This window comes from Nothobranchius furzeri, chromosome 10 (genome assembly GCF_043380555.1).
Source record: "Nothobranchius furzeri strain GRZ-AD chromosome 10, NfurGRZ-RIMD1, whole genome shotgun sequence".
NCBI classification, from domain to species: domain Eukaryota; kingdom Metazoa; phylum Chordata; class Actinopteri; order Cyprinodontiformes; family Nothobranchiidae; genus Nothobranchius; species Nothobranchius furzeri.
Genome location: NC_091750.1, coordinates 55,542,725 through 55,566,557, shown reverse-complemented (window position 1 = coordinate 55,566,557; position 23,833 = coordinate 55,542,725). Strand labels below are relative to the sequence as shown.

The window sequence follows — 23,833 nt, the reverse complement described above, 5'->3', positions numbered from 1 at the left end:
TATAGCTATCTCACATGATAGTTTCTCCTATTGACAATGTTCATTCTAGAAAGGAAGAATGTCATTAGGAAGCACTAAATACCCATACACATGAATGGGAAATGTGACATAATTTGTCCTAGGAAGAATTATATTTCAGACAGGGTTTGACATTAACACTCGCCACTCGCCAAATGGGAGTAAATTCTCCAATTGGCGAGGAAAATTGGGAGTGCCATCTGCATCTAAGGTGACTAAATGTTTGCACCAAATTAGTTCTGTTTATCTTATGTCTTTTTGACAGACTTCTGACGCTCCTCTCCCGTCTGCATGTTACGTACACAAGCATACGTGAAATTAGGGCTGTTGCGGTTGAGGAATTCCCCTTGCGGTGAGTCAGGGCAGCTCAATATTGCGATATGCGATATTATTGCACCTCGTTTTTATTTATGTACTTAGCAAATTTGTTTGTTAATTACTAAACTCATGGCAATATTTCCTTTGAAACATTGTGCTTACACATTTAAAAAATGTTAGAAAAAAATACATGGACATTTTTAACACTTTATTGAATGCAGATCGAAGGGCAGTAACGGCATTCTCTGACTGAACTTAAAAACAACATTCAGGAGGTTTAACTTTGAAATGCAAATTTGGCTGCAACATCTAACAGAAATAAAAAAAGTGCCCGTTTTGTTTTGTGGTTTAAAATAAAGTATACAAAATGAGATGTCCCAGGCACTGTCATTTCACTTTCGCACACAAGAATAACTGTGATTTATAACTCGGTCATGTCCTTGTTACGCGCAAGGAAAACCAGCATGTTAACTTTATGTGATTTGAGAGAGGATCTGAGAGGGGTGACAACATTTCCAGTGACACTAAAAACCCTCTCGGATGGTGCGCTTGTTGCGCAAATACACATGTACTTGCGTGCGACTTTGGAGAGCAATGGAAATCTCATGGTTGTTGCGCCACCATGTCAGAGGGTTTTCATTAGGGTCAATGGGTTCCTCCTGCAGGTAGCGAGTGAGTTCCAGCTCGGCTCTGACTCTCTTCGGGACGGTTGATGACGTGCTTGTCCGTGGCTTCAGCAGGTCTCCAAGCGTCTTTTTCTTTGCTGCTGGTGGCAGCACTGCCTGCTCCAAGGTCTCTGGCTGGGCTGCAGCTGACGCACTGGCACCGCTCCCTCCATCTTCCATGTTTACTATCTCCTCGATCAGCATCAGAATTGTTGCCTCGATATCTTGGGTCCAGCAAGCAGGACCGTGCCAACTTTTTTTGTAGAGCTGCTGGTCTGTACTTCTCCTCGAGAACACCGCACATCTTCTGCTTGATGTCCGAGGTCAGAGTGGTGTCTTCGTCTGATGGTTTTAAAACCTCTTCAGTGAGGAGTTTAAGGAAAGGTTTAATAGATGAAACCGTGACATAGCTTTCGCCAAACAGCAGATACGTAAATTCAGCCGCTGGCTTTAACGCTGCGTTCACCGACTCTAAAACTGCAATGTCCTGCCAGCTGCGGATGAGATGCTGATGCCACCGATCATCCAGAACCCTTTTAATAGCGGGGATTTGCTCCAAGACTCGGTCCACCATTTTCTGTTTGGAACCCCATCTTGTTGGACAGTCCTGGTTGGATGGAGTAATGGCATATTATTATTTAAACTGAAATTAAATCTGCCTATTCTTTTTAAATTAAAAGTCAATATATAACAATATTTATTCGTTTCAGTGTATTTCTTTCTAAACAAAACATGTTTTTTAAGCATCACATAAAGCCACCAACTGCTATTTAAGGCTGCATATATGTTTTATGAATTTCGGGCAAAAAATAAAATAAATCCCGTTCACAGTATTCATATTTTTTAGCAGACTTATTGGGCCTATCTGTGTTAGTAAGTGAAATTACAGTGGGATATAATTAGATCTTAAATACAACTTCTGAAAACTATTTTACCATTATGAGCGGGGAGGCGGAGCTCCGCTTGTGCTTTCGCCAGATCCCTCCTCTTCACCCAGCTGTGGGAGAATGCACCCACTAAGGTGTGGCACAGACCCATTGCTCGGGATGTGCGATCTTTAACACTTGTCATTGCGTTTGTCACTGCCAGGTGTAAATTATGTCCGAAGCAGTTCAGCCAAGTCCAGCTCAATTTTCTCACTGCTGCGGCAATGTTTGCCCCATTATCAGTCGTTATGCACGCCAGCTTCTTCTCATCCAGGGACCACTCATCAAGCACGCTGCATAGAGCATCTGCGATGTTGTCAGATGTGTGATTCTGGGGCATAAACACTGCTTCGAGGCAGCGTGATTTAAGAGTCCAGTCTGTGGTCAGGTAATGTACAGTTAGACTCATGTAAGGAGTCATATTCACACTTGACCACATGTCAGTGGTGGCAGAGAAAAAGTCTACACTTTTGAGCTCACTCTGAACCGATGCTCTAACTGTGTTGTACATTTTTGGCACCGCAATTTCAGAGAAGTAGGTTTTCCCTGGCAACTCGTATTGCTTGTCAAATTTCTGAAGAAGCGACTTGAATGCAGGTTTCTCCACAGTAGAAAATGGCACCATCTCCTCCACCAGATACCGTGTAACACAGCCTGTCAGGTGTTTATGTCTGTCACTGTCTCTGCTGTACTTGCCGACTCGAGAAAAGGCTTCGCCGAGTCCAAGCTGTTGGCTGGCACCGGCATGAGCTGCCCCGCAGCTCTGTGTGGCAGGAGACGACGGCAGCCGCGCCTTGATAGCTGGGTGGTAGGACGCAAGGTGAGCCCTTAAATTAGTTGTGTTTCCTCGTTTTACTTGAACCATTTTGCCGCAGATTTTACAGACTGCCTCATTTAAATTCTCTGGCTCCCCCTTTTCATTTGGCTGAAAGCCGAAATGTTCCCAAAGGGGCAAAGTAACATTTCGTTTAGATACGAGTGCAGCCATCCTTCTCAGCATGCGCTGTCACGAGATTCAATCAAGTGCGGTAATGGCGGTGGCACGTCATACAGCACGGTGGGTTTCTTAATATCGCAATATTTTCTTTTTGCGGTTACTGCGACAGCCCTACGTGAAATGTTACCACTGCACCCTACATAATTTCCACCTGCCCCATACACATCATATATATCGATGTAGCGGTTAGCTAGCATCATTCCATTTTTGGTTCTTTTTAAAACACAGGAAAGGTTTTTCTTTACCTTGCTGACGTACGTTTCGTTTGCTGACTGCCTGAGGATGTTTTGCAGTCGGCAAAAGAAATGTACGTCAGCAAATTAAAGAAAAACCTTTCCTGTGTTTTAAAAAGAACCAAAAATGGAATTAGAAACTAAATACAGTAAGAACACACCAAAGATAGCTAGCATCATGTTAAAACTAGGGAGGAAATGTGGCAATTTTAAACTGGATCCAGCCAGCCTTCAAAAAGAAAACTGTTTGAAATGGCCAGTATGCTAGAAAGAAGAACCGTAGCAACTCACTTGTCATTGGAAAAAGACACGAAGCTCAAGAATGTTCGAGAACATGAAAACCAACCAGGTTCAAACTGAGTCTCCACTCGTCACACCCACAGAGTTGGCACTAATGACCATGTCAGAGCAAACAATTAAAACAATGTTTCATACCATACATGCTAATGGAAAGAAGGCAAGGCAATTTTCTGACTCTTGAGTTGAGGTTCCTGTAAAACTTTGCTGCTTTGAAATGTCCCTGTTCTTAAAAGGAACCCAGGTTACAAAAACTTGTGGTTCTTTAAAGGCAAATGGTAGTATTAGTTATATTAAAATGGTGTAAAAACCTTCTTGATGTCTTAGTTTTTATAAAAATTGTAAAAATAGTTTAACTTGTACGTCACCATCATTTGTGTCGCAATGCTCTCTGGGTAGTGACGTCATTTGGTTGTACTTTGGTTGCAGCTTTGGGATCCTGTAGGGACTGTTCAGCAACATCAACATGTCATCTGTTCAGCCTTTTCGATTTGAACCAGAGTGAAACATTAATGAGGACATCACTGACCATGTTTCACAAAACGAGCAGCAAAATGAAGAGCAAGAAGGGCAGGATGAAGCGAGTGCAGGACAAAACCGGTAGTGCGTGTGCGGCAAATGCATCTCCATGGTAACCGAGAGGGAGAGTGTTTGTTGTCAAGAGCTCACATTTTTGTCAGCAGAAGTTAAAGGTAAGCTATCTTGTGACCAAACTGATCCAACTCACTTTTCTCTGTGTGTGTTCCACGGTAACAACTTGCCGCACATCAGCTGGCCACTGTGCCGCTGCATCTGACATGTCTGAATCTGTCTGACTGGCAGCATCGTAAAATTTTGGAGAGCACTGTATTGATACACTTACTGCTTGTTTTACTGACGGTAGAGGTGAATTATCAGCTTCATCTGTGGCAAGTGGTGTGTCCAATGGTTCGCTCAAAGTGACAGTAGCGGTGCTACGTCGATATGTGTTCCCCCCTCGATCAATTTCTTTTCCACCCGGCTGCGAGTGGTAATGATCCACTTAAAAAAAATAACCCTCACCCGTACTCAAACCATAACCATCCTGTCACCAAAAATTTATGTTTTGCATAATTATAATTTATGAAGGTACTCTGTGTAGCTTGTTTTAGTTTGTTTTAGGGTTATGGTTAGGGTACGGGTTGGGGTAAGGGTTAGGACACGTATTTGTTGTGAGTGAATGGTTCGAACTTGCAGCTGAGTGGAAGAGAAAAAGATCTCAAGGGGTGGACACATATCGACATAACACCTGCAGCTGCAGGAGTGGGTTGTCTGCTCAGAGCTTCCAGCGTCTCTTGTCTATGGCACTTTTTACTGCATGTTTCACTTTCTCTCCGAGGGCGTTTAGGCTCCTTGTGTGGAAAAATGGCCAGTAAAACATTTAGTTTCAGCCTTCACTTATACCCAGCCACTCCGGTGAAATATTTAAGTAGTTGTGGCTAAGTATAAGCCTCATAAGCATCAGGAGAAAAATGTCGGATCTTTCCTCTTCTTGTCAGTAGGAAAGCTGTGTCAAGTCACATCACTCCCCATGCTGTCTTTTGACTTGAAATTGCACCCAAAAGCAGCACAATGCGGCATTTTTACCAACTAATTATTACGGTAAGTGCGTAAACAAACACTAGCATCAATAGCTAATCTTCCGAGTTTAACCAATATACATCATCACCCCAGAGTGCATTGTGTGCGGAAAAAGTCACGTCCTAGGTATGTTAAAATATGTACTAAATATTGTAGATTTCTAAATAAGTGGCAATATTTTTTGTGTTTCTTACAACATATTTTGGTGCAACAAGAAATTGTGGCTTATTAGGGCATACATGGGGTGAAATATTGCTAATTAATCATAATAATACCAAATGTTAACAAAAAAGGCAAGTTATATAGATTAACATTGATGCATATTTATGTTATGAAAATCTACAAATATAATTGTATTTTGAATTTATTCAATTTTTTTTAATTCTCTGACCCAAACTTAATGCTGTGGCACAAAGACGGTGTCAGAAGTAGATTTTATGGACAAAAAGACTGACTTGATTTCAGAAAAAGTACATTTTAAAATATTTCTAAAAATAATAATCAGAAAAGATAAAAAAAAATGTGTTTTTTATATTTATGTTTTAATTATGTTGTCACTGCTCTGTTTGGATTCAACACAATTTACACTCACCTTAAGGATTTTTAGGAACACCTGTTCAACTTCTCCTTAATGCAATTATCTAAACAACCAATCACATGACAGTTGCTTCAATGCATTTAGGGCCGTGGTCCTGGTGAAGACAATCTCCTGAACTCCAAACCGAATGTCAGAATGTGAAAGAAAGGTGATTTAAGCCATTCTGAGCGTGGCATGGTTGTTGGTGCCAGACGGGCCGGTCTGAGTATTTCACAATCTACTCAGTTACTGGGATTTTCACCCACAACCATTTCTAGGGTTTACAAAGAATGGTGTGAACAGGGATAAACATCTAGTATGTGGCAGTCCTGTGGGTGAAAATGCCTTGGTGCTAGAGGTCAGACGAGAATGGGCCGACTGATTCAAGCTGATTAGAGCAACTTTGACTTAAATAACCACTCGTTACAACCGAGGAATGCAGCAAAGCATTTGTTAAGGGACAACACGCACAACCTTGAGGCGGATGGGCTACAACAGCAGAAGACCCCACCGGGTACCACTCAACTCCACTACAAATAGGAAAAAGAGGCTACAATTTGCACGAGCTCACCAAAATTGGTCAGTTGAAGACTGAAAAAATGTCACCTGGTCTGATGAGTCTCGATTTCTGTTGGGACATTCAAATGGTAGAGTCAGAATTTGGCATAAACAGAATGAGAACATGGATCCATCATGCCTTGTTACCACTGTGCAGGCTGGTGGTGGTGGTGTCATGGTGTGGGGGGTTTTCTTGGCACACTTTAGGCCCCTTAGTGCCAATTGGGCATCGTTCAAATGCCACAGGCTATTATACCATGTCCATCCCTTCATGACCACCATGTACCCATCCTCTGATGGCTACTCCCAGCAGGAAAGTGCACCATGTCATAAAACTCCAATCATTTCAAATAGGTTTCTTGAACATGACAATGAGTTCATTACTACAATGGCCCCCACAGTCACCAGATCTCAACCCGATAGAGCGTCTTTGGGATGTGAAGGAACGGGGGCTTCGTACCCTGTATGTGCATCCTACACATCTCCATCAACTGCAAGATGCTATCCTATCTGGATGGGCCAATGTTTCTAAAGATGTTTTCAGCACCTTGTTGAATCAATGCCACGTAGAATTAAGGCAGTTCTGAAGGCAAAAGGGGGTCAAACACTGTATTAGTGTGGTGTTCCTAACAATCCTTTAGGTGAGTGTATAATATGCTTTCAGTATAGCTGTGTAAGAACGTTTTGGCCGGTAAAATATATGTTTGGCCGGTAGATATTTTTTTGGACCCTGCTTTCAGGTATCTGAAAGTTAATTCTGTACGAATATTATTGTGGATCTCTAATGTTCATTTCTGCCAGGAACAATAGAATTATAGAATTCTGGAATACATACAATGAAGGAAATAATTAATTAACCCATCGCTGATTTTGTAAGTCTTTCCAATGTCAAAGAAATTAAAAGTCTCAGAACAATAACATTTTAATGGTAGGTTTATTTTAACAGTGACAGTTAGTACATCAGAAGGAAAATTCAACAAAAAACTTTGAACAAATTTTAGAAACTGATTTGCATTTCATTAAGTGAAATAAGTGTTTGAACTAAAGACTCATTACTTGGTGGCAAAATCCTTGTTTGCAAGCACAAGTACATTAAAATAATAAAAATTAAAATAATAGGAGAAAATTGTACAGCTTTTAATCTTTTTATAGTATTGGTATGGTATACTAAATCAAAAATGTTTTGAACCTTGATTTGGAAAAAAAAAAACGTCCAGTTACTTTATCAAAGCATCTTATTAGAACTATAAAATTTTCCTAGTAAATGTTTTGGTAATAAGACTTCAAAGCCCTTTTCAGATAGACATTCTGGAACATTTGTGGACAATTCAATCTGGTTTTTAACCTGAATTGTGTTTTCAGACACACCACTTTTGTACCAGAACTTGTCCTTTCGGCTGCGTTCACACAGCAGGGAAAAGTTCCAGATGTCTGACGGCAGCGGGGTGGTGGTGGGGGGTGGGGGGAGAGAGAATTGGACTCATTTTAAGAAGAAGAAGAAAATATCATTTCTATAGCGCCTCTCAAGATAAAAATCACGAGGCGCTTAAGCATAATTCTGCGCACACGAAGGCGCATAAGAGACCTGGATGATGAAGCTCAATGGTTAAAGGAATTACTGAAACGGTGTGAAGCGCTCCGTCGCGCGTCTAGGCGGTACCGTAGGAGGCAAGCTGCCGTAGTTCGCCGCATGCTACAGTAGCGGGCTATCTAGGTGCGCACAGCGTCCCCCGGTCCCCTCCTCCTCCCCCTCCCCCTTGTCCGGAACTCTACCTCACCAGTCTGAAGCAGCCACCCTGTCCGTAACAAGTCCGGACCTGTTACTAGGAGCTTCGTCCGGATAAATTCCGGAACACGTTATCCGGATGTTTGTATTCAGACACAAAGGTCTTACGGACAGAGTCCGGAACATTTCCGTTTTTCATGGCCTGTCTGAAGGGGGCTCAAGTGTCACTAACTATGGCAATATGGTAGATAATTTTAGTCTTAGGTTTATTTGCTTAAACAAAATTATAACTTGTGTTTTAAGGGCGTAACGTGTTGTTTTAAATTAACTTATTTATCATCAGTTTCATTCATTTTAATAATGTAATAAGCAGGAAACAGAACAACCGGTGTACAGTTATTGATGAAGTTACATTTGTAATTAACATACTAACATATTTGTTTCTGTAGTTTTCATTAGACAACTTTGTGGAGAAAGCAGAGGAAGGAAGAGAAACAGAGATACAGTGACCAGAGGAGTTAGACAGAGAGAAAGACGAAGAGGTAAGAATCTTCCGAGACAGTTCAGCCAGTTTTTCTTGCATATGGACTTCAGATGTACAAACATTGAAATTAATAGCCTCGAAATTTCTTTTTTTTGGTGATTAATTTCTTTAGTTCATCTGACTTAAAATACTAACTATGATGTTTCATAATCTTTAGCAGAACTTAAGGACATGTAATTATGATTATAATTCTATCACCAAAGAGGAAATATTATGATTCATTTTTGTTTTAACAGTTCTATTGTCTATACAAAGCATGTTAATTTAGGACTTTGCATAAAGTTCCTTAAATCTCACATAAACATTATACTATAGTATGTGTATTTTAAAACTATTTCAGGTCATTCTAAACATTATACTATAGTATGTGTATTATAATACAATAAGAGGTCATTCTAAACATTATACTATAGTATGTATATTTTAAAACCATTTCAGGTCATTCTAAACATTATACTATAGTAATTGTATTTCAAAACTTTTCTGGTCATTCTAAACATTGTATTATAGTATGTGTATTTTTATACCATTTCAGGTCATTCTAAACATTATACTATAGTATTTGTATTTTAAAACTATTTCAGGTCATTCTAAACATTATACTAGAGTATGTGTTTTATAATACTATGTGAGGTCATTCTAAACATTATACTATAGTATGTGTATTTTAATGCCTTTTCTGGTCATTCTAAACGTTGTACTATAGTATGTGTATTTTAAAACTATTTGTAGTCATTCTAAATATTATACTATAGTATGTGTATTTGAATACTTTTTCAGGTCATTCTAAACATTCTAAAGTATACTGGGATAGGAGACAGAGTTGAGTTGCCATAGCGATGGCACATTCCACATATCTTCTGAGGGGGGAGTTTTTGTTGTAGCCTTGCAGACTCAAGGGCGCCAGATTCCGATTAGAAATTGTTTTGGGGCCAGACAGAGATAATTTCCTCTCTGTCTAACAGTTTGTTGGTCCTCAACCTCTCAAAATCCCAATAATGGACATTAAACTATCCCAATCCGTGCTGATTCGTCCACTCTATCCTTCATGGCATCCATCTTCTGTGCCAATGAATGAATCTCGGTCAAAGTTCCAAGCTTATGATTCATCTCGACAATTATGTGAGTCTGAATTCACAGCGCGGTGCAAGCCATCTCTGAGTTTGGGGATCAGGCCAATATTGAGTGACCAACTGACGAGATCCATTTAAGTGAATTTCAGTTTCCAGAAAAAATGCAGAAGCAGCCGTGCACCCAGCACACACAGACAGACAAAAGCCTTGAGGATAAGACATGTAGGAGAGGAGAAGAAAAGCGTCCGCACCCTCCAAGAGCCGGAAGAAGAGAATTTCAGGTCATTCTAAACATTATACTATAGTATGTGTATTTTAATACTATATCTGGTCATTCTAAACTTTATACTATATTATGTGTATTTTAATGCTATGTCAGGTAATTTTAAACAATATACTACAGTGTGTGTATTTTAATACTTTTTCAGGTCATTCTAAACATTATACTATTGTATGTGTATTTCAGTACTATTTCAGGTCATTCTAAACATTATACTATAGTGTGTGTATTTTAATGCTATTTCAGGTAATTCTAAACAATATACAATAGTGTGTGTATTTTAATGCTATGTGAGGTCATTCTGAACATTATACGATAGTATGTGTATTTTAATACTAAATCTGGTCATTGTAAACATTATACTATAGTATGTGTATTTTAGTGCTATTTCAGGTAATTCGAAACATCATATTATAGTATGTGTAGGAGTTTAGTTTTCAGCTTCCATTAATTTTTCAACAAATTAAAGGACCTCTTACTTCTATACAATGGCTTTAGACCAAATAATCATTTGACTTCTCTCATTCTACAGATGATAAATGAATTTCAACTTCAAATGCAAATGCTATTTTGCCAGTGGAAATATGAAAAGCAGACCCAGCTATATGCAGCTTGCTGAAATGAAAAACATGCAGATGCAACTTTTCAATCTGCAACAGGAAGTCACAAAAGTCCAAGCCATTGGAGATGACTCCCAGGTGGGAGGGGCTCAAACCCTGTGCTCCGCTGATTTGCCTCAAGATAAGATGGAAACGCTGCAACCGGATGTACTGATTGGCTCTGAACTACAGGAAACACACAACATGTCCCATATCGCTCCATCCACATTGATGATAAGTGCAACCTCCACGGATAGTGGCCCAGCGCCCCCTGGCGTCGAGCCTGACAAACTACTGTTGGGGCCTCTCCTGCTACTGGGTGGTAAGCCCACAGTATCTGTCATATTGAACAGGGACATCCCTGCAACACACTTTTAGATACGGGTTCAGATTTTACAATCATGAGCAAGTCTTATTTCCACTGCGTCTGCTTGGATGTAGCGGGAGGCGTACATCCTCCAGAACTGATTCCCTGTGCATTAACTATCCATGTTTTCTCTGATTCTACAGTGCTCTTCTAAGACTCTGCTCCAATTCACGATTGGTCCCATGAGCTTGACACACCCCGTGTACATCTGTGAGAGTGGAACCATGCCTTTGCTCATTGGCATCGATGTTTTGAAGCACTTTGAAGCTTTTATCAATATTGGAGAAGGGGAACTGAAGGCAGGTGTTACAAAACCTCTGCCGTTCACTCCACCTTCTTTCCCCGACTCACTCTGCCTTGCGGTATGTGATTCTTAGCATGGGGGAACCGCATGCTCACTGCCGAGCTCAAAGCCATCAGAGACTCCCTCTGATGTTTTCTCTAAGATTGAACAGGTCGTGGACCAAGCAGATGCTCTTACCAACTATGTCGAGCGAGACAAACTGTGACAACTTTTGTTAAAATACAAAGATTTTCTTTCACTCGACTCCCTGGACTGTGGTCAAACCACTATCCATGAGGTCAGGCTTCCTACACTGCCACATGGTCCGCCGACTTTTGTGCGTCCATACGAGATTCCCCTGGCATCCAACGGGCCAGTCCAGGAAGTCATTGAAAGCCTCTTGGCTAAAGAGATCATCCGACCCTGCAACAGCACCTACTCGGCTCCATTGTGGCCAGTACAGAAGCCTAATGGTAAGTGGCGACTAACCATTGACTACAGGCAACTCAACAAACAGGTTCCATCTTCTAGGTAGCCGATGGCGCGCCTGGAACAAGAACTCCCAAAAGTGAAATACGCTAAATACTTCTCCACCCTTGACATTGCATCTGGATTCTGGACAATTCCTGTCCATAAATCGGACCAACACAAACTAGCCTTGTCCTTTGCCAACTGCCAGTACACCTTAACTCGGTGTCCTTTTGGTTATTCCAACTCACCAGCTGAGTTCAACATCTTCTTGGACAAAGCCTGCCCTGATGCTCGAGAGTGAGGTACCCTCATCTATGTCGACGACAATCTTGTTCATAATCGTACCTTGGATGATAAACATACTATAATATGTGTATTTTAAAACTATTTCAGGTCAGTCTAAACATATTATAGTATGTGTATTTTAATGCTTTTTTCTGGTCATTCTAAACGTTATACTATAGTATGAGTATTTTAATGCCATTTCAGGTCATTCTAAACATACTATAGTATGTCTGTTTTAATATATCAGGTCATTCTAAACATTATACTATAGTATGTGTATTAAAATACTATGTGAGGTCATTCTAAACATTTTACTATTGTATGTGTATTTTAAAACTTTTTTCTGGTCATTCTAAACATTTTACTATAGTATGTATATTTTAAAACTATTTGTGGTCATTCTAAACATACTAGAGTATGTGTATTTAAATAATATGTTAGGTCATTCTGAACGTACTGTAGTATACTGGGACAGACAGAGTTGAGTTGCCATAGTGACGGCACGTTCCACATGTCTTCTGAGGGGAGAGTTTTTGTTGTAGCCTTGCAGACTCAAGGGCGCCAGATTCCGATTAGAAATTGTTTTGGGGCCAGACAGAGATAATTTCCTCTCTGTCTTACAGTTTGTTGGTCCTCAACCTCTCAAAATCCCAATAATGGACATTAAACTATCCCAATCCGTGCTGATTCGTCCACTCTATCCTTCATGGCATCCATCTTCTGTGCCAATGAATGAATCTCGGTCAAAATTCCAAGCTTATGATTCATCTCGACAATTATGTGAGTCTGAATTCACAGCGCGGTGTAAGCCATCTCTGAGTTTGGGGATCAGGCCAATATTCCTCCACAGCTCGTTAATTTTCCAGGAAGACAGGAAGCCTCCAAGGCCAATCGGCAGGAAACCCGACGCCAACACCACGAATATCCAAACATCTTGAGAGTCCTCCACAGACGGCTGGTCTGTCCTGGAGGGGCATCCGAGAGCCCCTTCTCCTGTTCTCATCGTTGAAAAAATTTCATCAACCGCGTTGAGTGACCAACTGACGAGATCCATTTAAGTGAATTTCAGTTTCCAGAAAAAATGCAGAAGCAGCCGTGCACCCAGCACACACAGACAGACAAAAGCATTGAGAATAAGACATGTAGGAGAGGAGAAGAAAAGTGTCCGCACCCTCCAAGAGCCAGAAGAAGAGAATTTCTGGTCATTCTAAACATTATACTATAGCATGTGTATTTTAATACTATATGTGGTCATTCTAAACTTTATACTATATTATGTGTATTTTAATGCTATTTCAGGTAATTCTAAACAATATACTACAGTGTGTGTATTTTAATACTTTTTCAGGTCATTCTAAACATTATACTATAGTGTGTGTATTTCAATACTATTTCAGGTCATTCTAAACATTATACTATAGTGTGTGTATTTTAATGCTATTTCAGGTAATTCTAAACATTATACTGTAGTGTGTGTATTTTAATGCTATGTGAGGTCATTCTGAACATTATACTATAGTATATGTATTTTAATACTAAATCTGGTCATTGTAAACATTATACTATAGTATGTGTATTTTAATGCTATTTCAGGTAATTCGAAACATCATATTATAGTATGTGTAGGGGTTTCCTTTTCCGCTTCCATTAATTTTTCAACAAATTAAAGGACCTGTTACTTCTATACAATGGCTTTAGAGCAAATAATCATTTGACCTCTCTCATTCTACAGATGAAAAATGAATTTCAACTTCAAATGCAAATGCTATTTTGCCAGTGGAAATATGAAAAGCAGACCCAGCTATATGCAGCTTGCTGAAATGAAAAACATGCAGATGCAACTTTTCAATCTGCAACAGGAAGTCACAAAAGTCCAAGCCATTGGAGATGACTCCCAGGTGGGAGGGGCTCAAACCCTGTGCTCCTCTGATTTGCCTCCAGATAAGATGGAAACGCTGCAACCGGATGTACTGATTGGCTCTGAACTACAGGAAACACACAACATGTCCCATATCGCTCCATCCACATTGATGATAAGTGCAACCTCCACGGATAGTTGCCCGACGCCCCCGGGCGTCGAGCCTGACAAACTACTGTTGGGGCCTCTCCTGCTACTGGGTGGTAAGCCCACAGTATCTGTCATATTGAACAGGGGCATACCTGCAACACACTTTTAAATACGGGTTCAGATTTTACAATCATGAGCAAGTCTTATTTCGACTGCGTTTGCTTGGATGTAGGGGGAGACGTACGTCCTCCAGAACTGATTCACTGTGCATTAACTATCCATGTTTTCTCTGATTCTACAGTGCTCTTCTAAGACTCTGCTCCAATTCACGATTGGTTCCCTGAGCTTGACACACCCCGTGTACATCTGTGAGAGTGGAACCATGCCTTTGCTCATTGGCATCGATGTTTTGAAGCACTTTGAAGCTTTTATCGATATTGGAGAAGGGGAACTGAAGGCAGGTGTTACAAAACCTCTGCCGTTCACTCCACCTTCTTTCCCTGACTCACGCTGCCTTGCGGTAGGTGATTCTGAGCATGGGGGAACCGCAAGCTCACTGCCGAGCTCAACGCCATCAGAGACTCCCTCTGATGTTTTCTCTCAGATTGAACAGGTCGTGGACCAAGCAGATGCTCTTACCAACGATGTCGAGCGAGACAAACTGTGACAACTTTTGTTAAAATACAAAGATTTTCTTTCACTCAACTCCCTGGACTGTGGTCAAACCACTATCCATGAGGTCAGGATTCCTACACTGCCACATGCTGCGCCGACTTTTGTGCGTCAATACAAGATTCCCCTGGCATCCAACGGGCCAGTCCAGGAAATCATTGAAAGCCTCTTGGCCAAAGAGATCATCCGACCCTGCAACAGCACCTACTCGGCTCCATTGTGGCCAGTACAGAAGCTTAATGGTAAGTGGCGACTAACCATTGACTACAGGCAACTCAACAAACAGGTTCCGTCTTCTAGGTAGCCGATGGCGCGCCTGGAACAAGAACTCCCAAAAGTGAAATACGCTAAATACTTCTCCACCCTTGACATTGCATCTGGATTCTGGACAATTCCTGTCCGTAAATCGGACCAACACAAACTAGCCTTGTCCTTTGCCAACTGCCAGTACACCTTAACTCGGTGTCCTTTTGGTTATTCCAACTCACCAGCTGAGTTCAACATCTTCTTGGACAAAGCCTGCCCTGATGCTCGAGAGTGAGGTACCCTCATCTATGTCGAGGACAATCTTGTTCATAATCGTACCTTGGATGTTAAACATACTATAATATGTGTATTTTAAAACTATTTCAGGTCAGTCTAAACATATAATAGTATGTGTATTTTAATGCTTTTTCTGGTCATTCTAAACGTTATACTATAGTATGAGTATTTTAATACCATTTCAGGTCATTCTAAACATACTATAGTATGTGTGTTTTAATATATCAGGTCATTCTAAACATTATACTATAGTATGTGTATTAAAATACAATGTGAGGTCATTCTAAACATTTTACTATAGTATGTGTATTTTAAAACTTTTTCTGGTCATTCTAAACATTTTACTATAGTATGTGTATTTTAAAACTATTTGTGGTCATTCTAAACATACTAGAGTATGTGTATTTAAATAATATTTTAGGTCATTCTGAACGTACTGTAGTATACTGGGACAGACAGAGTTGAGTTGCCATAGTGACGGCACATTCCACATGTCTTCTGAGAGGGGAGTTTTTGTTGTAGCCTTGCAGACTCAAGGGCGCCAGATTCCGATTAGAGATAATTTCCTCTCTGTCTTACAGTTTGTTGGTCCTCAACCTCTCAAAATCCCATTAATGGACATTAAACTATCCCAATCCGTTCTGATTCGTCCACTCTGTCCTTCATGGCATCCATCTTCTGTGCCAATGAATGAATCTCGGTCAAAGTTCCAAGCTTATGATTCATCTTGACAATTATGTGAGTCTGAATTCACAGCGCGGTGCAAGCCATCTCTTGAGTTTGGGGATCAGGCCAATATTCCTCTACAGCTCGTTAACTTTCCGGGAAGACAGGAAGCCTCCGAGGCCGATCGGCAGGAAACCCGACACCAACACCACGAATATCCAAACATCTTGAGAGTCCTCCACAGACGGCTGGTCTGTCCCGGAGGGGCATCCGAGAGCCCCTTCTCCCGTTCTCATCGTTGAAAAAATTTCATCAACCGCGTTGAGTGACCAACTGACGAGATCCATTTAAGTGAATTTCAGTTTCCAGAAAAAATGCAGAAGCAGCCGTGCACCCAGCACACACAGATAGACAAAAGCCTTGAGGATAAGACATGTAGGAGAGGAGAAGAAAAGCGTCCGCACCCTCCAAGAGCCAGAAGAAGAGAATTTCAGGTCATTCTAAACATTATACTATAGTATGTGTATTTTAATACTATATCTGGTCATTCTAAACTTTATACTATATTATGTGTATTTTAATGCTATTTCAGGTAATTCTAAACAATATACTACAGTGTGTGTATTTTAATACTTTTTCAGGTCATTCTAAACATTATACTATAGTATGTGTATTTCAATACTATTTCAGGTCATTCTAAACATTATACTATAGTGTGTGTATTTTAATGCTATTTCAGGTAATTCTAAACAATATACTATAGTGTGTGTATTTTAATGCTATGTGAGGTCATTCTGAACATTATACTATAGTATGTGTATTTTAACACTAAATCTGGTCATTCTAAACATTATACTATAGTATGTGTATTTTAATACTATATCTGGTCATTCTAAACTTTATACTATATTATGTGTATTTTAATGCTATTTCAGGTAATTCTAAACAATATACTACAGTGTGTGTATTTTAATACTTTTTCAGGTCATTCTAAACATTATACTATAGTATGTGTATTTCAATACTATTTCAGGTCATTCTAAACATTATACTATAGTGTGTGTATTTTAATGCTATTTCAGGTAATTCTAAACAATATACTATAGTGTGTGTATTTTAATGCTATGTGAGGTCATTCTGAACATTATACTATAGTATGTGTATTTTAACACTAAATCTGGTCATTGTAAACATTATACTATAGTATGTGTATTTTAATGCTATTTCAGGTAATTCAAAACATAATATTATAGTATGTGTAGGGGTTTCCTTTTCAGCTTCCATTAATTTTTCAACAAATTAAAGGACCTGTTACTTCTATACAATGCTTTAGAGCAAATAATCATTTCACTTCTCTCATTCTACAGATGAAAAATGAATTTCAACTTCAAATGCAAATGCTATTTTGCCAGTGGAAATATGAAAAGCAGACCCAGCTATATGCAGCTTGCTGAAATGAAAACCATGCAGATGCAACTTTTCAATCTGCAACAGGAAGTCACAAAAGTCCAAGCCATTGGAGATGACTCCCAGGTGGGAGGGGCTCAAACCCTGTGCTCCACTGATTTGCCTCCAGATAAGATGGAAACGCTGCAACCGGATGTACTGATTGGCTCTGAACTACAGGAAACACACAACATGTCCCATATTTCTCCATCCACATTGATGATAAGTGCAACCTCCACGGATAGTGGCCCAGCGCCCCCTGGCGTTGAGCCTGACAAACTACTGTTGGGGCCTCTCCTGCTACTGGGTGGTAAGCCCACAGTATATGTCATGTTGAACAGGGACATCCCTGCAACACAGTTTTAGATACGGGTTCAGATTTTACAATCATGAGCAAGTCTTATTTCGACTGCGTCTGCTTGGATGTAGGGGGAGGCGTACGTCCTCCAGAACTGATTCCCTGTGCATTAACTATCCATGTTTTCTCTGATTCTACAGTGCTCTTCTAAGACTCTGCTCCAATTCACGATTGGTCCCATGAGCTTGACACACCCCGTGTACATCTGTGAGAGTGGAACCATGCCTTTGCTCATTGGCATCGATGTTTTGAAGCACTTTGAAGCTTTTATCAATATTGGAGAAGGGGAACTGAAGGCAGGTGTTACAAAACCTCTGCCGTTCACTCCACCTTCTTTTCCCGACTCACTCTGCCTTGCGGTATGTGATTCTTAGCATGGGGGAACCGCATGCTCACTGCCGAGCTCAAAGCCATCAGAGACTCCCTCTGATGTTTTCTCTCAGATTGAACAGGTCGTGGACCAAGCAGATGCTCTTACCAACTATGTCGAGCGAGACAAACTATGACAACTTTTGTTAAAATACAAAGATTTTCTTTCACTCGACTCCCTGGACTGTGGTCAAACCACTATCCATGAGGTCAGGATTCCTACACTGCCACATGCTGCGCCGACTTTTGTGCGTCCATACAAGATTACACTGGCATCCAACGGGCCAGTCCAGGAAGTCATTGAAAGCCTCTTGGCTAAAGAGATCATCCGACCCTGCAACAGCACCTACTTGGCTCCATTGTGGCCAGTACAGAAGCCTAATGGTAAGTGGCGACTAACCATTGACTACAGGCAACTCAACAAACAGGTTCCGTCTTCTAGGTAGCCGATGGCGCGCCTGGAACAAGAACTCCCAAAAGTGAAATACGCTAAATTCTTCTCCACCCTTGACATTGCATCTGGATTCTGGACAATTCCTGTCCATAAATCGGACTAACACAAACTAGCCTTGTCCTTTGCCAACTGCCAGTACACCTTAACTCGGTGTCCTTTTGGTTATTCCAACTCACCAGCTGAGTTCAACATCTTCTTGGACAAAGCCTGCCCTGATGCTCGAGAGTGAGGTACCCTAATCTATTTCGACGACAATCTTGTTCATAATCGTACCTTGGATGATAAACATACTATAATATGTGTATTTTAAAACTATTTCAGGTCAGTCTAAACATATAATAGTATGTGTATTTTAATGCTTTTTCTGGTCATTCTAAACGTTATACTATAGTATGAGTATTTTAATACCATTTCAGGTCATTCTAAACATACTATAGTATGTGTGTTTTAATATATCAGGTCATTCTAAACATTATACTATAGTATGTGTATTAAAATACTATGTGAGGTCATTCTAAACAATTTACTATAGTATGTGTATTTTAAAACTTTTTCTGGTCATTCTAAACGTTTTTCTATAGTATGTGTATTTTAAAACTATTTGTGGTCATTTTAAACATACTAGAGTATGTGTATAAATAATATTTTAGGTCATTCTGAACGTACTGTAGTATACTGGGACAGATAGAGTTGAGTTGCCATAGTGACGGCACATTCCACATGTCTTCTGAGGGGGGAGTTTTTGTTGTAGCCTTGCAGACTCAAGGGCGCCAGATTCCGATTAGAAATTGTTTTGGGGCCAGACAGAGATAATTTCCTCTCTGTCTTACAGTTTGTTGGTCCTCAACCTCTCAAAATCCCAATAATGGACATTAAACTATCCCAATCCGTGCTGAGTCGTCCACTCTATCCTTCATGGCATCCATCTTCTGTGCCAATGAATGAATCTCGGTCAAAGTTCCAAGCTTATGATTCATCTCGACAATTATGTGAGTCTGAATTCACAGCGCGGTGCAAGCCATCTCTGAGTTAGGGGATCAGGCCAATATTCCTCCACAGCTCGTTAATTTTCCAGGAAGACAGGAAGCCTCCAAGGCCGATCGGCAGGAAACCCGACACCAACACCACGAATATCCAAACATCTTGAGAGTCCTCCACAGACGGCTGGTCTGTCCCGGAGGGGCATCCGAGAGCCCCTTCTCCCGTTCTCATCGTTGAAAAAATTTCATCAACCGCGTTGAGTGACCAACTGACGAGATCCCTTTAAGTGAATTTCAGTTACCAGAAAAAATGCAGAAGCAGCCGTGCACCCAGCACACACAGACAGACAAAAGCCTTGAGGATAAGACATGTAGGAGAGAAGAAAAGCGTCCGCACCCTCCAAGAGCCAGAAGAAGAGAATTTCAGGTCATTCTAAACATTATACTATAGTATGTGTATTTTAATACTATATGTGGTCTTTCTAAACTTTATACTATATTATGTGTATTTTAATGCTATTTCAGGTAATTCTAAACAATATACTACAGTGTGTGTATTTTAATACTTTATCAGGTTATTCTAAACATACTATAGTATGTGTATTTCAATACTATTTCAGGTCATTCTAAACATTATACTATAGTGTGTGTATTTTAATGCTATTTCAGGTAATTGTAAACAATATACTATAGTGTGTGTATTTTAATGCTATGTGAGGTCATTCTGAACATTATACTATAGTATGTGTATTTTAATACTAAATCTGGTCATTGTAAACATTATACTATAGTATGTGTATTTTAATGCTATTTCAGGTAATTTGTTGTGGATAGGCGTTGCCTTGGGTCACATGGTGTCGGTAATAATAATAGTGATTGCTCTCACCTGTGCAGGTGATTGAATGGGAGAATGAGTGGGTGATGGGGGAAGTCAACTTTTTTGCTGACCGCTCAAGCTTAGAATGTTTCTTTTATTTATCACTGATTTCAACGGATTTTAAGGGTTTGATAACAAATAAAGGAGTTTTTTAACCTGGAACTTTGACTTTGGAGTGGAACAGCGGGTGCGTCAACATTATTCCCCTATTCAGCTGCTCGGCGACTCAAAGGCTTGACAGTCGCCAATATTTGTCAGCAAAAATAGACGGTGTGCGAAGGCAATGGAACTGCCTGCAATCTGCGTTGAATAAGCGCCGACGCGAGCCCACACACCGCGCCACTTCACCCATTAAAGCGGCTCGTCTGACAGATAAGGAGGAGATGATGATGGTATGTAAACTGTGTTTTGTGCTGCTTATTGCTTGTTGGAACGCAGTGTGGATTCTGATCATTCGAGGATGTTTTTGTGACACGCCCACCGCTCAATTGCTCTTGGACATGGTGTATGTGTGTGCTGTGGCTCTGCAGGCATCAACTGAGTTTGAAGGATATCCTGTTGCCTTTGTTTTGGATTTGGAATGATGCTGATGTTGAATGCTTAAAATGAATGGATCACAGGCTGCATCTGTTGTTGGAAAAATTGAAAAGGATAAAATATTAATTTCTCTTACTGAGAAAGCCCTTGCAAACAAAGTTGAAACCATCCAAACAGATCGGAAAAGGCATGTAAATAAAATGAAAAGTGTTATTACATCTCTTATAGAGCTAATGAAAGATGATACAAATCATTCACAAGTCAAAAAACAGTTTGATGAGTTAACACCTATTTGAGGATGCCAGTGCTTTGCATGAATCATTTTTTTTTTCTCTAATCTCATTTGATGAGAAAAATAAACAAAATACATGGTTCTCAAGCATCACCAAATACAATAAAGGGTTTATGGAGGATGTTAAGATATGGCTTTCCGAAACTGATAAACATTCACGGAGGCCATCATTTGACAAAGCACAATCACAGGAAACTTCCCTGGGAGGAGAAATGGAGATGTTAGAGCACCCTGGAAAAGAACTTCAGTCATCTCTTAATCCCTAGAATGATGTTAATGATGATGTGTTGCCATCTGACAGCGTGTCGAATCAAGGCAGTAGGTCGAGCTCAAGAGTATCATCTACTTCATCTGCACGTCTCAGGGTGGAAGCTGAAATGGCTGCCTTGCTCACACGTCAACATATGCTGAAAGAAAAATACTCTTTGGAAGAGCAAGAGGAACAATTGAGGAGAAAGAAAGAACAACTTCAGCTTGAAGCAGATATAGCTGCAACTGTTGCAAAGGTTAACGTGCTGAGAACTGGATCCACTATGCGGAGCGTCGCTTCACGGAAATCTAATGGAATGGAATCATATTTTAAAACAAAGGGAAACAGCCATGGAATTCTTGATGCGGATGCAGAGACTTTTTTTCCACAGATGCTTACAAAAGGAAACACAATCACTGGAAATGCAGAGCTTCAAATAAAAACAGTGCAACAGACTATGAAAAGGGAAAAGCCTGCACCCGCTCTTATGGGGCCTTCTGATGCTTTTCGATCAATTCCACCTTTTCCTAAGCCACAAGCTGCTCATCCAGTAGCCAGTGAAAATCTCTTGTCCATTATGAAAAAACAAAATGAATTGACTTGTATGTTGGTCCATCAGCAGAGTCTTTCTTCACTGCCCAAAAGGGAGATTCAAACCTTTGATGGTGACCCTTTACATTTTCAGGCCTTTATGCGCTCGTTTGAACAGGTCATAGAAGCAAAGACTGGCGATGCTGGCGACTGCCTGCATTATCTTGCACAGTACACCAAAGGGCAGCCCAATGAACTTGTTAAAAGCTGTCAAAATATGTCTGCGAGTGCTGGATATGTAAAGGCAAAGACTCTGCTGTACGAGCACTTTGGGAATGGATATGTGATTGCATCTGCTTATTTGAATAAAGTTCACTTATGGCCACTTTTTAGATCAGAAGATGGAAAAGCTCTTCAGGCATATTGTTTGTTCTTACGTGGATGCTGCAATGCAATGGAAGAGATTAGCGATCTCTCTGAATTAAATACACCCGCCAGTATGCTTGCTGTGATTAGAAGACTGCCATATAAGTTAAAAGACAAATGGCGAACAGTAGCATGTGACATTCAGGAGAGGCAACATCGCAGAGCCGCATTCACTGACATTGTTTCCTTCCTTGAGCGTCAAGTTAAAATTGCAATAGATCCTGTCTTTGGAAATTTATGTGACGTTCCAGCGACACATCTTTCAGCCAAGGGCAGCAAAAACATTCTCCACACCTAAGAGCTAAAGGAAGTACTTTCGCTACAACAGTCTCTGATGTCGAGAGACAGAGTCAGACATGGACTAAAGATCGGCGCAGCACTGAAGGTTTGTTTTTTCTGCAAAGGCGGACACACACTGGAGTCATGTGCTCTGCTTGATAAGAAACCTCATAATGAGAAGATTTCTTTTCTTAAAAAGAACAGCATCTGTTTCGGCTGTTTGTGTACTGGGCACATAAGCAAAGAATGCAGAAAACGCCTTTCATGTAAAATCTGTGGTCTTAGACATGCAAGTATACTCCATATCAACCATAAAGAGAAAAGTGAAGTTAAACCTGGTAATGAGGCAGATAACATTCCAGTTACGATCCAGACTAGTGGCCTTACTGGGGCCGGTGAACAAGACTGTAAGCTTGCCATTGTGCCAGTTAAAGTAAAATCCAAGAGAGGTCAAAGAATAGTGGAAACGTATGCCTTTCTGGACCAAGGGAGTTCAGCATCCTTTTGCACAGTGGGTCTTATGGGTAAGCTGAATATTGCCGGGAGGAAGACAAAGATTCTCCTGCGCACCATGGGACAGGAGAAAGTGGTGGACAGTTTATTGTACCTGAACTTGAAGTTGCTGGATTGGACAGTGACATGTACTGTGATATGCCTAACCTCTTCACTCAGCATAAAATGCCTGTAGATCTTGGTAACATCCCAGATCAACAGGACCTGGATGACTGGCCACATTTGAAGCATGTTCATTTGCCAGAAATTAAGGCCAATGTGGAGCTTTTGAATGGCATGAATATGCCCAGAGCTCTAGAACCTTTGGAGGTCATCCGGAGTGTAGGTGAAGGACCTTTTGCCATTAGGACTGTGCTGGGCTGGACAGTGAATGGGCTACTTAATCAAGAATGCTGTGGAAGGCCAGGATGTCTGGCAACAGTTACTGCCAACAGAGTTTCTGCTGTCACACTGGACAAGCTATGGAAACAGCAGTTTAAGATGGACTTTCCTGAGAACAGCAATGATGAACAGATGGGGCTGTCAAAGGAAGGCATGAAGTTCATGGAATTGGCCAGCAAGACGGTGACCTTGAGGGATGGGCACTACAGCATTGCCCTGCCACTGAAAGACCGAGACATAAGAATGCCTGACAACCGTGTAATTGCTGAGCAACGAGCCTTAGGTTTGAAAAAAAGGCTCATCAGAGATAAAGACTTTCACAAAGACTACACTGCCTTCATGACAGATCTCATATCTAGAGGATATGCAAAGAGAATGCCAGTCGCAGAATTGGAGCGCAGCGATGGGAAGCTTTGGTATATCCCTCACCATGGA

At 40.6% G+C, this 23,833-nt stretch overlaps 1 long non-coding RNA gene across 1 annotated transcript; it reads left to right on the top strand.

Annotated features, from left to right (window-relative positions):
• The first annotated feature begins 3,290 nt into the window (after positions 1 to 3,290).
• Positions 3,291 to 13,131, top strand: LOC139072106 (uncharacterized). Its single transcript, XR_011521711.1, has 3 exons — positions 3,291 to 4,146; positions 8,364 to 8,456; positions 9,681 to 13,131. It is a non-coding gene; the product is annotated as an uncharacterized lncRNA (long non-coding RNA).
• Positions 13,132 to 23,833: the final 10,702 nt, after the last annotated feature.